Below are 5,751 nucleotides of genomic sequence, written 5' to 3'. Positions count from 1 at the left end.
CATCACATGTCAGCTGTTTTCTTTCCAGCCTTCGTCGGATCATCTATAATAGTTTTCAGTGAAGATCTGCATTCAGAGCAAACTGCTGATCGTCTGTAGAAAGAGGAGCAAAAGGCCACGCTCGCCTGATTGAGTCCAGGCCCAGCTGACTTTCAGCACGTGGATCTTACATTACAAACTCAGCTACTTTTCAAACCGGGCCGTCGGTGCCAGCGAGCTCCTCCTGGCACCGACGGGTTGATTTAGAAAAAAAACAAAAGAGCTCATTTTCATACATCTGAATGTGGCACAAAATTACTTGATTTCAGGAACATTAAAATCTCATGAAGGAAAAATAATTGTGGTGTAGAAAGAATGCAGGACTTCTGACTGTTTTCCACATGTTGCTCCTTTTTTTTGTTTCTTTTTGATCGAAGTGGGTCACACGCTATTTGGGCTGGAAAAAGTTAGGCTTCATTCTAGAGAGCTGAAATCATCACGAGAAGAATCGGCTGAAGGTTGAAGAGAAGAAAAGAAGAGAGAGAGAAGAAAAAAGGGGAGAGAAAGAGATGCTCCAAAGCAAGAACTCCACAGACGTCGTCATGTTTGATTTCAGTCATTTGTGTGTGGAGCTGTTCAGATGAGCAGCAAAGTCAAACCGTCGCTCTTCATAAAACAACAGGAAGATTGTTGGCAGCTTATTAAGCCAGACTTTGTCCTGTGAATTTAAAAAAATGGAAAAACAGAACATTTAATAACAATTTTATTGTAATAAATAAATAAATAAAAGAGAGATGTTCTATGTTAATGGTGTATCTATTGTGAAAAACAGAACATTTTATAAAAAATAAACACAAACAACAAAACAAAACTAAAAACTGCTCATTTTCTGCATATTTTTTGTGAACCAGCAGTTAAAAACATTTTCATTTTATGTGATGATAACCCTGTGATAGAAATAAACCCTGGCTGCTATTTAATGATGTATTTATTGTGAAAAGATGTCACTTCCTGTTATTTAACAGTAAATTTACAGAATGACAAATGTTTAATAAACCACCCAACGTTTACCCTGTTATTTTAAAAAAAGATGACATTTTTTGTTANATTTTTATTTTTTCTTAATCTTATTTTTTAATTATTTTTTAAGTTATGTTTTTAAAAATAAAGTCGCTTTAAATAAATGTCGCTTTAAAAGAAAAAAAAGGGGGGAAAAAGATAATAAAAACAACTTAAAGAATAATTTAAAAAATAAAATAAAAATGATAGAAATAAATAGAAATAGAAAAATGTATTTTAAAAAATTAAAATAATGATAACAAATAAATTATTATATTTATTCTTCTTTTTATTTCCGCTTTTATTTTTTTATTCTTTTATTGATTTATTTTTGTAATCTGGCACTCTCACTACTCCATACCATGATGTAATGCCTTCCTACCTTAAAATAGTTTGGATGTAGCTCTAAACCTTTGCGTCCTTTGCGCTATCGTTCGTTGTGGGATATTTTGAGTGACTATACAGGGTGTAACATTAGTAACGTAACATTCGGACAGCACTACAACATGTTCTGGTGGGTGATGTCGGACACAGCCCAGAACTGGTTCTGTTCCAGGCTGTAAACCTGTTTATTCCTGCTGTAAAGTTCGACACGTTAACATGAGCGTCTATGGAGATTGACTCGCTTTTATAGCCAGCCTCAAGTGGACGTTGGAGGAACTGCATCGATGAAGTTCCTGCCTCTCTCTCCACCCACCGCTCCACCACTTGCTGCAGCTCGAGCACACCAGCTCACCTCCGTCTCTGCTCACACACTGGTGCAGAACGTTGCAGGTTGACAGGATTGGTCTGAGTTTACGTTCGTGTTTTTGAGGCTGCGTGTAGTAAACTCAGAGGTGTGCCGTCAGGGCCAGCAAGGCCTTCTCTGCCGGCCTAAACTCATCAGAATCAAAATGTTCCCATTCATCTTTTAACTTTATTCCCAGTAGTTGTTCTCCTCCTTTCATAACGTGTCTCTGGGCTGTGCTGCTTCCACAAACGTATGTTTATAGTAGAGCTTCTTTTTTGTTTTTTTATCCAATCATATTTCTGCCGTCATGTGTTGCCGGGGTCTCAGAAATCTGCCCCGAGGCCTTCAGCATCACAGTGCAGGCGCCTGTAGCCTAAACGCATCACAATGAAACTGTTGCTTTAACCAATCAGATTGAGAGTTGGTGGTCCCAGGGCCTACGATGACATCAGCACTTTCACGTCCTCTGATTGGATAGTCAGAGATCTTAGCCAAAGCTAATGATTCACATCTATACTGATCTGCATAAGCTAAAACTTTATCGTAAAAGCATTATTATTATTTTTTTAAGTTGAGCAAGCGGACATTTTCTTCGGTCTAAACGAATAGCAAGAGAAATGAGTTTCTGAGGAAAATTTACACGTTTTACTGTAAAATATGTCAGATTTTCCAAACACGCAGCTTGAATGACATCGTAGCGGGCCAGGACACGGCGGGTTTTTTTAGGGGAACAGCGGTGAGAGCCCTGATGTGACGTATGTGGTGCAGTGAAAGGAGACGTGTTGAATTGTTTAACTGGTGTTTGTGCTTTAGTGACAGCATTCATTCTCACTACATGAGGTCCCTGTGTGCGATGCAACGTCCTGCTATGCTGCCTTTCTGTATAATACTGATGGTTCCTGTAGCCGTGGCGTCATAGCGACGGTGTTCAGAGGTGGTTTGATTCAGGTAGGACGCCGCTGAAGGCCCAGGAGGACAACACACGGCCCAACACTGGTGTACACGGCAGCTTCTGTCATGTCCATCAAGTCTCTGTCCATGTGTACACATTCTATGTCTCGTCTTTCCTGTTTTATTTTGAAATCACTTCACCGGGTGTTTCTGTTCCAGTTTTACTTCCTGCACCTGTCTCGTCACACCTGCTCCCTGATGGCTTCCCCACACCTGTTTCCCATCTCCCCTCATTACCTCGTGTATATCACCTCGTGTGTCTCACAGTCTCGTCGCCAGTTCGTTGCCCTTCTCAGTCCTCGTTTATCAAGTCAAGCCACAGTCTGTTCGATCACGACCTTGTTTCTGTGTTTTGGACCTTGCTTTTTGCCTGATGCTTCCTGGATACCTTTGCCTGTGTGACTGAGTACCGTGTACCGAACCCTGCCTGACATTAAACCTGCCTTTTGCCTGAACCTGTCTGTGTGGAGCGTTTGTGTCCACCTGTTCTGAAAGTGAGTTCATGACAAGCTTCACGGTGGAAATGCTTCACTTAAGAACTTGGTGTCGTGTATCGCCAAAAGTAAAGCTGTCATGAAAGAAAAATGGCGTCTTTGGGTGTCATAGTATTATATAAAATATTGCATTACCCAGTTTATGTTGTTGTTGGTAGAAATGGAGAAGTTTCTAGGATCAGAAGCTATAAAATAAAACATAACCTTCATCTGATTCTGCTGATCGCACTTTTGTAATTCTATTTAAATACAGAACATTTATTAGTATTTCTGTTGTATTTATATAAATGATCTAATATCTTTTCCACCACATCTGTATGGACAGATTTGAAAAACTTTGAGGGGAAGTTTGTCGAACAAATGACTTTGTTCCAGATAACTGGAAGCAGAATATTAATCCAACTACCTGCCAGATCAAGTCTTTCAATAGCCTTTCATTTCCATACCCAAAAAATCTCAAAGTGTGTTATTTGCACAGGAATTACTCTCCATCTCTGTCAGATACCTGTCACACGCAAAAAATGAAAAAGTTCTAAGTGGGTCAGCACCACAATAACTCAGGTGGAAAGTCTTCCATTAAGAAGGCAGAATTGATGGTGAGGTTAACTTTGTGTTTGCTGCCAATTAATCATTACTGCATTTAAGATGATGGGATTCATTCTCAGCAGTGAGATGGATCACTTTCAGTGCACGGGGCAGCAGCTGAACCGGCACGCTCCTCTCAGATATTTGTTAAACGTGATTAAAGGCATTTTTCAGTCTGTTTTAACTGTCTGAGCCACACTGATATTATCCAGTAGCAGATTCATTGTCGACACGTAGCGCACAGCTCTGCCTCGGAGGAAAACCCAACATATCACTCTTATTAATCCCCGTCCTTTCTCTGAGAACGGACAGGGCTCTTCAGAACCTGAACCAAGACCTGCTCTTCATTTATCATTCCTGCATCTAATAGTCCAAATGTTACCTCGTGGATATTTAGGTCATGGTTGTTAATCAAATTTCACTCATGCTGGTGCAGTAAACAGTGCAGGAAAAGCTTTTACTCCAGTGCATTAAGCAGAGTTTCTAACTTGCTTTATTTAAACTCCAGCATCGACTGCAATCTCTTATCTGCAGACCACAGGCGGTAGTTTGTTGAGGTTGGCCGCGATGTGCTGCTGTGACAGTCAGATTTAAAAGACATCAGATGCACGGGGAGTTCTGAGAGGGCATCAAGTATCCCCCTGGGAAATGATGGAGAGATAATGGTTGTTTTTGGAGTCGCAGCAGAGCGATTTGTCAACAGTTTGGTGGATGGTCGTCATATTTCAAACATATTTTCCAGGTACGCTGTGTGCGGATGGAAGCCTCGGCTGCCTCCATGTGTTTTCACTGAGTGATGAGCCTCTTATTGCCTCAAAATATTTTCATTGGCTGCGGTGCCTTTTGACCTAAGCGGACAACAATGATGTTTAATTCTAAGCACAATGGGGAACCCCGCCCTGCTCCAGACCTAGAACGGCAACGGGAGGCAAGAAAACACTTACCAATGCTTTTTTTTTGATCGAGAAAAAGACCAGAGGTAGAGAAGTAGGAGGAAGAAAAAAAGAAAAGAGAAAGCGGAAAAGGATGAGACAGGCACTTCATAAACACGTGTACATGAAGGCCACCACATCTGCTACAGATGTTAGAGAGGATAAAGCCACTGGCCCTTCTCTAGTTAGACTCGTGTGTGTGTGTGTGTGTGTGTGTGTGTGTGTGTGTGTGTGTGTGTGTGTCCCAGGCAGAACTGGTGAGTGCTGTCAGGGGGAATAAGAAAAATAGATAAACCACAGCCAGTTCAACGGGGCGACGCAGAGCCAAGCAAGAAAACAAGATTGCGATCCAATATTTAAACTCTTGCTTTCCCCTGAGGCATTGCGTATTGGAAAGGCCTGAAACGCAGCATTTATAGCATGCGATCCTATAACTGATGCATCCTAACAGCCTTGTCAACAAAATAAAATGAAAACCAACGGTTCAAAGGAGAAATCTGACCTCGTAGAGACTAAAACTAGCCGCCACAACAGAGGGTTTGGAAGTCAGACTCTGGTGACGCAGCACAGCGCTCTGAGGACAACAGCTTCAGGAAGACGCTTAAATAACTGAAAACGGCAGAATTTCGGCGTCACTCAGTGAAAGTGCGACATTAATCAAGTTTACTACACAAGAACGTTGACACCAAAACAAACTGAAGGCAAGTCTCCGTGACATATCGGCCTGTTGAGTGTTTTTCTGCTGAAATGTCGACAGCAGAAGCAACACAGGCACGATGGAGACTCCTCTCTCATTAACTGCTGAAAGCTCATTTTTCTCAGTCATGTTATTCCCAATTTGTTCCACGAACACCAGAAACAAAACAGGTCTCATTGGCTGGTTACGTTTGTCCACTGCTTCCTGCATCTTTATTCCCATATCTGTAGTTTTTTATCTTGCACTGATGCGGTGTGAATTGTGGGAAAAAAGACAAGTAGCATCAGATAATTGAAACTCTTGAGGTTTTAGGAGCATTTCTTT

This window comes from Stegastes partitus, unplaced genomic scaffold (genome assembly GCF_000690725.1).
Source record: "Stegastes partitus isolate 25-593 unplaced genomic scaffold, Stegastes_partitus-1.0.2 Scaffold1097, whole genome shotgun sequence".
NCBI classification, from domain to species: Eukaryota; Metazoa; Chordata; class Actinopteri; family Pomacentridae; genus Stegastes; species Stegastes partitus.
Note: the sequence above shows the minus strand (reverse complement) of the source record.